This window comes from Eurosta solidaginis, chromosome 4 (genome assembly GCF_040869045.1).
Source record: "Eurosta solidaginis isolate ZX-2024a chromosome 4, ASM4086904v1, whole genome shotgun sequence".
NCBI classification, from domain to species: Eukaryota; Metazoa; Arthropoda; class Insecta; order Diptera; family Tephritidae; genus Eurosta; species Eurosta solidaginis.
The window spans coordinates 104,460,982-104,473,239 of NC_090322.1; the positions used below are offsets into that span (position 1 = coordinate 104,460,982).

The 12,258-nt window shown below is 33.9% G+C and overlaps 1 pseudogene; it reads left to right on the plus strand.

Annotated features, from left to right (window-relative positions):
- Positions 1–10,381, plus strand: part of LOC137248638 (rho GTPase-activating protein 190-like) — a 41,542-nt pseudogene extending 31,161 nt beyond the window's left edge.
- Positions 10,382–12,258: the final 1,877 nt, after the last annotated feature.

A 12,258-nucleotide genomic window follows, 5' to 3' on the forward strand; every position in this document is an offset into this window, starting at 1 on the left:
ATTTTCTAATTTATTGCACGTCAATAAGAGACTTGAAATTATTTCATGAAGCAGATTGTCAAAAAAATTTTCTAACAAATTTTTAAAACTTTATTTTCACAAAAAATACTCAAAATGTTTTCATACCATTTTTGGGAGTATTTTAGCTTTTTTGTAGTGTGTGATTGGTACTGAATGCATGACTTCACACAACAAAAATGTGAAATCACCCGAGTGCACTCATTGATTTCAGTATTTTCATGCAGTCTGATTTAGCATTCTCTACAATTGCATGCGATGCTGAATGAAATCCTTCTTTCTCCGCATGACTGCAGAATTAAAAAAATTAAAGCATAATTCTCTTATGAAGAAAAAATTGTGAAATACTGATTGTAGAAAAACTCTAATTTTAAAAAGCAAATGATTTCATTCTTCACCAGCTCTGATGTCTACACATATGCAGGTACACGCAGCTGAGAAGCAAGGCACAACCACATGCATATATCTGAGATACTCCTGAAAGTATGCAATGAAAGAAGCTATAAAATCGTGCAATTGTAGTTACAGCTGAGAAGTTTGAGATCTGATGGCCAACTAGTAGATTCTGGAAATCGAAGCGCCTAGAAGATGCGAACGAGGAAATCAGAGAGTATAAAGGCAGCAAATGTAGAGGAGCTGGAATTCAGTTTCATTTGAGCTATCAATCAGTTTGGTTATTAAGCAAGCTATTCGTTGCAAAGTTTGAGTGTTATTGTGAAGTACTTTAATAAAGGCCATTTTGCATTATTAAATATTGGAGTTATTTATTCAACAGTTTAGTGATTCGAACTTAGCATAGGGTTGCAAATAAGAGGATTTGCAAGTAAATTCGTTACAGTATTTTGGACTCATTTCGGACTCTGAATTTATAAGCGCTCCTATAACTTTTGCGGGGCAGAAACTGCTTTTGAAATATTTGTGTATATGCGAGATCTTCAGGACACCTTGATTCATAGAGATGAAGGTAAAATGTCAGAGAAACAAATATATGTTCGATTCATTCATTAAACACCCTTTTTTAGTACTATTTTCCACGGAAAACTCAAGTATTCATTTTTCTAAATATGTTGGAATATTAAAATGCTCCGGTTTTGGCCCGTTAGGAGCTTAGATTAACTGAATTACAAAATTGATTTTCGAATATGAAATTTATGACTTTTTTTAGATGGAACTATCCGGATCAAATTAAAAAATTTCAGTTTTGTCACATGGTGGTATTTGGGTGGACTTTCGAAAGCATCGACGACTTTCAAAAGCCATTTTCTTAGATAGTACTTGGATCAAAGTATACTACAACACTATATTTATTCAAGAAACATTATAAGCGCTACAAAGAAGTTGTAGGGGGAACGCACGAAGCTCAGTTATTCAATTTTGATTTCCTCATCTTTCCAGAAAAGTTGATGCTTTGTTTTTTTTTTTTATTGTAAATGCATGCAATATCAGTCCCATTTACTTGAACAACATGAAACTTACATAAGGACAAAGTTCTGCAAATTTATAACCCCCTATAAGTTTTTTAGTAAAGACATATTACAGTTCAATTTAATTATTTTTGAATTGGAGTTTCATGTTATTTCAAATGATGTATTAGCTTATGGTATTAAGCCACCAACAACGAGCAAAATGCATACGAACGAAGACCACAAAAAGAAATGTTGTACATTTGGACGAAAAATCCCAATGTTAGTAACAAAAATTTACAAAACTCACACTATCAACCTATGACAGAAAGGTTTTGCACTTCAAGAAAATTTACTTAGTGAAAGACAAACAAAGAAGTGTTATATTCCTTATTAGGAAAAATCGATCCATGTCAACAAGAGATAAGAGATGTTGCCAAAATAGCCGCCCGTTTATCACAACGTGGTTGATTTGATTGCGAACTCAATCAGACTCAGTCCATAAAAATCGATAACATTCCCCTTCGAGTTGTTGCGTCCCTCCAACAAATTGTCATCCTCCCAGCAGATCCTTGCAGCGGGACTGTGCCATATTCTCCAGCTCCGGGAAGGTATCGAACCCAATCCGGGACCAGTACCTGATCCTGGTCCAGAGAAATGGTTTTGCCGCGTTTGCCGGAAAATAATCTTTTTAGGACGGTCACACTCTTGTCAGTGTAAGGGATTGTTGCACCGGACGGGATGTCCTCGTAACTTTTACAAATCTTTTGTGGCTCCTTGCTGTTTACGCCCAAGGGCGTACCGTAGTCTGCGCCTTAGCGTCCACATTACCTTCTAGCAGCCCCGCCACAAGTACCCACTGCTGCTCGCGCCACACGGCGCCACCAGCTCATACGGCCGCTCCTACACATTACTACAATCTCCGTAGTAGAGTAGGAAGCAATGCCGAGCATCAGCCCCTGCCCCGTCTTCCTCTCCCCCTCTTTCCAGCACTAGCATTCGAGTAGGTCAGGGAAACAGACTTAGTCCCTACCACCTTTTGCACCTTTTGCCAGCACAGAATATGTGTGTTTGCGACATCTGCGTAATGCAGCTCCGGCCTTGGACTGTGCCACTTTCCTAGATGTGCTTTTATTTAATTGTCTGATCAACGCCCCATATTGATGAGGAGTGTGATGACTAGTACCTAGGACCTACCTAATTATTTTCTAGCTTTTAGTCTTATTATTACTTAATGTAAGTATGGTTTTCAATAAAACCGTTTAACTTAAACAAATTTTTTTAATAATGTTATTTTCACGTTTTTAGTCTTTATTTAATTGTCTATTATTTCTCATTCTATTTAGTTTATTTAGTGACTGATTATTACAAGGACTCTTTCTTGACAATTTGTTTGTATGTAATATTTGTTCCAAATATGAGCCAAATCCGACCACAAATACGATTTTTTTTAATATCTCGATCATTGAGCCACCTGGCGGCGATTTTTTTCAAATGTCGCTTTCTATAAATGTATGTAATATGTGTTCCAAATATGAGCCTAATCGGAGTACAAATACGATTTTTAGAGTATCTCGATACCTGCGCCACCTAGCGGCGATTTTTACATAGGTCGCTTTCTATTTCTGTATGTAAGATTTGTTCCAAATATGAGCCAAATCGGACCACAAATACGATTTTGTTGAATATCTCTATCTTTGCGCCACCTAGCGGCGATTTTTTCATAGGTCGCTTTCTATTCATGTATGTATTATGTGTTCCAAATAAGTTTCAAGCTTGTAGCTTATCGGGAAGTTACTTAAATTTTAATTACAAAATTCGTTCACAACGGCCGGCCGGCCTGTCAAGTCAAGCTAAATAAAACCGTTTAAAAATACTTTTAACTTGATATTTGGTTCTTTAGGGAAATCAAAGACAATTTTTATTTCCGATTTGGGTCGCTATCTGAATGAGAGACACCTTCTGATTCTTCCTTAATACGTGTAACAAATAAGTACGCATGTATATCAATTCCTTATCCTTAAAGTATTGACAGACTCCGATCAAATTTTGAAATGATGGAACTGTATCATATATTCCTGCAGCTATTTGGGACTAGTTCGGCGATGTTGTCAACAATGTACTTAATGAAGACTTTCCTTTGTTATTAAAAGAGGAGTCTGAGTTCAGACACTTTTTCAATCAAACTTCAACTTCGCTTAATGTCCTTAATGACTTTTTTGCAGTAAAGCAATTCTACGCATAATGTACGGCACTAGTCCCCAGTTCATCCCAAGCTATGTATAGCAGACATCCAGTTTGTCAATTTTCGGAAAATGAAAAACTTCAGTCTTGATTTCTTTTAAGTTTCATATAAAAACAGGATATTTTTTGCGTTGTACTAAAATGGCGTTTTCTTGTATTTTGAAAGCCGATAACCTCGCAAAATCTCAGGCCCAATAGAATTTTTCTGATTTTTACCTAGGCCTGATCAGCCTAGGCAAGCTGTGGAGCATAATCGGCTCGTGAGCGCCTAAAGCTTCTTTTGGCTAGGGGGATCAGAGGCCAGAGAGTTCGCCAAGGAATATATACTATAGTGATCCTATCAGGTTGGTTTCGACACAGTTCTAATCAGAAAGCAATATATATATATCCGCTCATGGCTAAATAAATTGCGATCATCATGATTATTTCCGTATTTTTATCGGTGGGTCTATCTCTTCCCCTTTAAGGACTTACAATTCTGAGATTCGGATCAAACTTAATGTAACACCCCATTTGCATGAAAGGTGTAAAAAGTACCTTTGATTTGGCTGAAGAATCAAATAACAAATAAAAAGTATCTTTGATTAGCCTGAATAATCAAATAACAAATAAAAAATATTTTTTATTTGGGGACAACAAAGCTAAAGGTCTGGCTAAAGGGCATTGATCAGGCCGATATTAGAGTATGACTCAATAATCTGGAATCGACGTTTAAAGTCAATACAAACAGGCTCGAATCAATACAAAAGCAGTTTTTACTATTTGCCTTAAGGAATTTTCAATGGGACGCATTATTTAATCTTCCACCTTACACTAATCGATCAAAGCTTAGCAATCTTCCAACTCTTGTTAGTCGAAGGGAAATGCTTGATGTAATATATGTGACAAAACTACGGAATAAATCGATTTCAAGCCAATTTCTTCTGAACAAAATGAACTCTAAAGTTCACCCTATCGAATTGCGATACATACAAATCTCTTCTCCTAAAACAATGTAGAACGAATTTCGAACATAACGAACCTTTCCGGTATTTGTGCCAAGATTATAACTCTCACTAAAACACATTTGATAGGTCGGACTTATCTCTCAATAGCTAATGCTGTATATGTTTTTTTCTATTCTATTAATTTAGTTTTACACTCAGCTGATATTTCTTCTGTAGCTGAGCAGTTTTAGATCTCTACGCTTGACAAACCACTGCCCATCGTTGACTCGGGTAAAAAAAAAATAAAAAAATAGTGAACAGGCTAAGCCTGGTTTCATATATATTTTGGCCATATTTCAAATTATTTAAAACACATGAATAACTTTCAAATTGTATCTTCATTTGCTTTAAGCTGAAACACAATATCGAGCCGCTGCGAAACAAACCCAACGAACTACGCTATGTCAAATATAGAATTCCGTAATTACATTACAATTATAATTAGACGCAAAACCATATTCATTCGATAACTATTATTTTCAACTGACTTACAAGACCCAGTTCAGTAAAAAAAAGATTAAAAATATCGTTAAACGTGGGAATTTTCTAAACATACAATTTTGACGACTGCTGTGCTAGAAAGTAGAGTATAAATGCCAAATTTTATGTTCAGCAAAAAATGTTTGAGGTACCAACAGTTTTCTAGTTATTGCACTTTAAGCTGGCGTATTGTGTATTATACATGTATTTGAGTAAGTGATTCTTAATTGTGCCCTGTATTATGAAAGTGGTATAAATCATCTCTCCTCATCTCCTATTTGTTAGATTCCAAAGAAAAAAAAAACAGTTCTCATTATTAGTTTCAATTCCTAGAACTATTTACATATGCATTCCTTTAAAAATAGCAATGCATTTAAGATCATGAGTTTTAAATGACTTCGACCACTTAGTGGCTTTTTGACAAACTGCAAGAAAAACATGATTACAGGGAAATTTGTAATTGTTGTGGCTGTACTGACTTAGCAGTGAGCAGACGTGTTTTTATTCGCTGTGCTTGCATCATATTTTTAAATGATGAATAGCTGTCTTAAGTGTACACGTTTGTGTGGTGGTGATAACCACTTAATGTGTGGCCTATGTGAAATAAAAACGCACATAAAATGCACAAAACTTAGTGCTAATATTATTAATATATTAAAAAGCAGTAATAATCTGTTCTACAGTTGTGACAATTGTGTTGTTGGTTTGCCCTCCGTTATGCGGACCAAAATTGCGGAGACTCAAAAAAGTCTCAAAAGCTCTCAGTATCTTTTTAAAGACGTTAAATAATAATGCTAATAATAAACAGAGAAACAAAATAACTCTGCTGCTAAAGACAATGTTATTGTAACGCGGTCAAAAACAAAGGTTGTCGAACCGAACGTGAAACAACCACAAAAAGCAATAGAAAAAATGCAGTGTCAGGTGGAATCTCACTCTCTTCAACAGCTGAGTGCTAGTGATTTTGATAATGCGAGCCCGTGTCTTGTTGGTAGGTGAAGACGCTGCTGGCGTCGCTGAGATTGAGAATGTGAATGCTGTTAGTTATTCCGCTGTAGCTGGCGCTGTTTCTGACACTGTAGAGTCTTTCGCTTCATTTCGTTCTGATTCTTCTAATACCGGACATCCCAATGAACAATTGAAAAATAGTTCCCAAAGTGATGGAATGAATAACCAAAAGGCGCGTCCAATAGTTGTTGGTAGTAACTCTAATGCTAGTTTAGAAGTTAGTGTACGTTTTAAATGGCTTCATCTGTCATCTTTTAAGCCATCTGTGAATGCTGAGACTATAGTTGACTATATATCAAAAACTGCAAATATTTCGCCTTTATTAATGCGCTGCCGAAAACTTACGAAAGGGACGTAGATGAAAAGCCCTTGCGGAGTGTTAATTTTAAGCTTGGGATCTCAGCATCTAATTACAATAAGTTGCTCGCTTCGTCAATTTGGCCATCGGATGTAAAAGTAAGGCCGTTTCGTTTTTTTCAAAGGACTGTGGTGCAAAAGGTCAACTCATAAGCCCTCGCTCCGTCACCAATAATCACTCAATATCAATATATTTTTAAAACATATCAGGCATGAGAACTAAGGCCTCTACTGTATTTTCTGCTACCTCTAGTTAAGACTACGATTTGATAGTACTTGTTGAGACGTGGCTTACTGCGGACTTTTTAGTAATGAGTTTTTTGATAAAAATTTTTTTAATTGCTGTAAGAAAAAGCCTACAAACCTCCTAGACTCCTCTTAATATCGCTGATACTTCTATTGATCAGCCTTTAATCAGTATAAAAGGCAAAACAGAACGTCTACTTGTCAGTGTTTCGTATATACCACCAAATAGTGCAGATAGTGTTTATGAAAATCACGTTAATAATATAATTCATGCTTCGAGCACTAACTTGAATTCTAAATTTTGTATTTTAGGGGATTTGAACTTAAATAAAATCGTATGGAATCATTTTGCAGGTGAGAAAACTCTCATACCTACTAATGTCAGTCAAGCTAGTGAAATGTACTTAGTTGATAATTTTCATAGTATACAGTTAGTTCAAATCAATGATTTTGAAAATACGTTAGGTCAAATCCTCGATATTATATTTGTTAGTAATGATCTTAATTATAATTTATTTAATAATTTGGGAAAAATTTAAACAACGTGACATCAGGACGGACAAGGCGACAGCTGTTTCGATTATACCTTGTAAATCTCTTGAAAGCCTTTTCTCCCGGGAGTGGGACTCGAACCCGCACTCCTACGATAGTTGAAATGGTTACAAATGCATTCAGCTACGTCATGCCTTAGTTGCTGTAAAGTTTTTACCAATTGCCTTCTTTTGCATATATTAATCTTCTACACATCACATACTTCGTATGTAGTTATGTGTTGAAGTTATGCATGGTTGTAAGGCGGTTTCAGAGAAACTTGGTATTGTTGCTATTTTTGTTCTATTTATAGAAATACAACGAATTAACCAAATGTTGTCTGTTATGTATGAGTACTCATACATAATCTTAATTATAATTTGATTCGTTCTCTCTGCCGTTATCTAATACTGATAAACATCATGCACCATTGATATTGGAGATTAAGTTTTATGAATTTGGAAATATTAAACTAAATAATGAAGTTGGTTTCAATTATAGCATTATACATTATACATTTTTACAATGGATTTATTCATACTTATCCAATAGGATAAATTTTGTTGTTATTGATAACGTAAAGTCATCACCTTACGTAGCAACCTCAGGTGTGCCCCAAGGTAGTATCCTTGGCCCGCTTTTCTTTATTCTCTTTATCAATGATGTAAGTGCTTGTTTCAAGCAATGCAATTAACTCCTTTACGCTGATGATTTGAAACTTTTTTTCAGAATCAAGAACGAGTCTGATACTCTCATACTACAATCGGAGTTAAATAAGTTTAATGAGTGGTGCTGTAAAAATAAGCTTGCACTGAATGCCAACAAATGTTATTACATAACTTATTCTAAATTATGTAATAAATTGATCTGGTCTTACTATGTCTCTAATAAGCCGTTACTTAGGGTGAATAAAATTCGGGATTTAGGTGGTGTATTTGTTGATTCGTCTTTTACATTCACCGAGCACTTAAATTTTATTATCCACAAAGCATATTCCTTACTGGCCTTTATTAAAAGAAATGGATCCGAGTTTAAGGATCCATATACTAAAAAACTATTATACAATGCCTTTGTACGGTCAACACTTGAGTATGGTTCCATAATATGGAGTCATTATGAGGTAGACAATAAGAGAATCGAACGTTATTTATTTATTTATAATTTAAAGTCGACGACAAACTATGGTCGACTGCATAATATAAAAGATATATAAATATACAACTCAAAATATAAAATTTAAGATATATCGAGATTTCAACAATGTTATATTACAAACAAAGATATATTAATGAACTTTACTCTTTAATTTCAGAATATAATAATAATAAGAAATATGAGCAGAAATAAGTTCTTATACCGAAACCTTATACTGGCGGAATGCATCAGATTCCGCTCAGCATGATTTCGGAATGCAGTGGATTCCAATCTTCCTGTTGGAATGCAACAAGATTCCAATCAGCATGTCATGGTAATACGGCAGTGCTAAGAGTAGTGTAATGAGGATACGACATCATAAGGCATAAAAAAGTAACATGACCTGTGTTGTTGGAATGCACCGGATTCCAATCAGCTCGATGCCTGACCAATAAGATTATACTGCCGGAATGCATACGATTCCGGTCAGGGACTCATGAAAAAACATGTTTTTTACGTTGTTGGAATGCACCAGATTCCAATCAACACAGTACTGTCTTGTTCCTTCTTAATGATACATGTTGATAAATGTTCCTACATCCTTCAACATAGTTCCTGTTTTTTATGGAAGAAATAAAATGCGGGCAAATTAAATTAGCTTGTATCTCTTAAATTAGATAGGCAAGTTTTGCATTACGTATAGTGGCAAAAGTACATTCAAGACTGATACAGCTATACAAGTCATTGTAGTTCGCGCACCAGATAAGAAGAGGATTATTTTTATCAAAGTTTCGTCGACAAAGGAGTAATTAGAAAGGAACGTAGTGTCTGGATACTCTAGGGGGAACCGCAAAAAACAAGCGGTTCTCTAGGTGTAAGCTAATTAGAAAGTAGAAGAGTAATTACATCTATAATGTTTATTTATATTTCCAATGGCAATATTTATTGCCCAATACTGTTAGAGTCTTTGAACTTTTATGTTCCATCTCGGACTTTCCGCCAATATACTATGTTTGTAATTGACCAGTTTAGGTCTAATTACGCACTTAATGGCCCTATCACTGGCGCTGTAATTGCTATTAACTCTATCAATAATAATTATTGTATTGATTTTTCGATATCTACTTTACTATAAATAAACTTTATGTTTAATAATGTTTAATATAGTCTGTAAGATTCTTGTAAATCATAGACTGAATAAAGAAATATGAAATATTAACTTCGGTGGAATCAGCCATATATGGGCTTCGATTTTATCATGCACACTCCTTATTTTGTGTGCAGTGACTAGGAAATCCGCAAGCCACTTCTCTTTTCCAATAATGTTTCATTCTAATAACATATTTATATTTTATTATACATTTCAGATCCACAAACCTTAATTGATGTTCTTGATATTCCTGTAAATGCAGTAGCAACAGCATTGAAAGACTTTTTTTCAAAACGGCTGCCTCCATTATTTAGTAAAGATATCATCAAAGAACTTGAGGACATCGCGGGTATGAGAACTGCATAAAATTCCAAATTCACATTATTGTTTAAAAAAAAATTAATTTTGTTTAAGGCTCGCGCGGGATTGGCTTATCTAAAGTTAATGTGGAAGTGAAAACAGATAGAAGCTGTCGGTTGATATTATTAAAATCTTTATTGCAAAAACTACCGCCCATAAATTTTCTAATCCTAAAATAAATATTTGAACACTTCGTCCAGTAAGTTAACAAATAGTACATACAATTTGTATGATTTTTTTAAATGTTTACAATTTTTAATTATAGTGTATCCGATAATTCTAAATTGAACAGCATGGATAGTAAGAATTTGGCAATTTGTTGGTGGCCCACTTTGATTCCTATTGATTTTACTGACATGAGTCATTTTGAACAATTGCGGCCATATCTAGAAGACATTGTGCAGACTATGATTGATCAGTTTCCATATTTGTTTTGTGGAAAAGATGCACTTGTTATGGTTTAAAAACTCGTAAATTCCAGTAATTTAATAGCTTGATTTTAGATGTTATTATGTGGAACAATATATACAAAAAACTGTGTTGTACTGGCTTTGTTGTGTGAAGTGATGTTCAAACAAAAATATTCGAATATGCGTCTAAATTAATAATTTATATTATGTGTTAAATTATATCTAAGCTATAAATGTTTTAGATGTCTTGTGTGTATGTTTAACGAATTGTGTAGTGATACTTATGTCATGTGTATGTGTGTATGCTTATGTATGTATATTTTTAAATTTGAGTGTATTAATATTGTAGATGTTCTTATAAATTGAGCAAAAAATGCTAGGTATTAAAGGAACAGTATTGCAGTCGAGGAGAAATAAGAATGAATCATTAAAAAAAGATATGGAAAAATAACGATATTGGGTAAATTTGTATAAATGTGTGTCTATTTCATGATATAAATTATAAAACAATATATTCGTAATCAGCGCGATTTGGTGTAATTATATTTTTTAAAATTATGATATTTACGTGGATCTATACGGATACCCGTTATAATCAAAAAGCACAAAAATAAAAAATAAAATAATTTCAAGTATGTAGTTTAATTCTTGTACTATACTTTCCTCTATTATTAAATCAGTTGTATCAGCAATACCTCAGCATATTTCTTTGGATGATATACCCCGTGAAAGTAACAGTTAATGGCTGTTCTTTTGGGAGAAATTGTACTCCAGTGGTGTGTTAAAAGAATCGACCGTTTTTGTTGAAACGACTCAGACTTTGGATTTGTGTTTGGGCGGTAAAACATGCTAAAAAAAATTTCTCTTAATAAAAATTTTGTATTTTAAATATGCCAAACTGCTGAAATGACGGAAAAATGTTTTGTTGTTAGGCATTTTGTTCTTGCTTGTTTAGGTTTTTCGTTACCCAACACTAATTCTATAATGCAACTCTACCTTACAATTCAATCACTTGTAAATCATGCACAGCTTAGCACGGTATGCAATTGGATTATGTCAAATGCATAATTGTGAATAGCAGGCGGAAAACTTAACGTTGGGTTTTGTGCGAGATTCAAAGAGTTGAGTTGAAAAAAGTTTTCGTTAAAAATAGTTTTGGTTATAAACATTAAATTTGTAATTTTATTAATATATAAAATATCCTTAAGGATATTCATATTACTTCTTTTATATGCATACATAAATAAATATCGTCGTGAAACCAAACATAAAAAAGGAATTGGGAACATTATATTTAAAATTCTGCGTAAGAGTGTAAACTCCAAATGGACTTCTTTTATGGCGACCGTGGCCGGGGCCCCCTACGATGGCGGCCTAAAAAAAATGTTAAATCTTCATTCCAACGAAATGAACTTTCAAACTTACAAAAACTTTAAATAATTTAATGGAAATAAGGATTCTATAAAACAAATAAGTTAATAAAAGCTTTTTACATATATATTAGAGCGGAACAAATTTTTTTTCCATCAGGAGTGTAGCAAAAACGTAATCTACAGATGATTCTAAGAAAAACTGTTGAAGACAACATAGCTGTAAGTCCGATTTCGAATACCCGACTTTTGCAAAATAGATATTTTACCATATGAATGTAAGGTTTGGCCAAAAAATCTGATAGAATTATAAGAAAATTATCATATTGCGCTTACTTTAAAGGTATTTTACGTACATTTCAGAATCTTTATTAATATCTATAGGCTCATTCCATTTCAAGACACCCGGTCCGCGCAGGACATGAGTTTTGATTTCGATGAAATTTTAATATGTTGTTCTTTGGTCAAAATAATGAAACACGTGTTTTTTTGCCTCAAAAAAAATTTTTTTCGGATTTATCGGCAATTGAATTCCATAAAATGCAATCGGTATTTTATTCA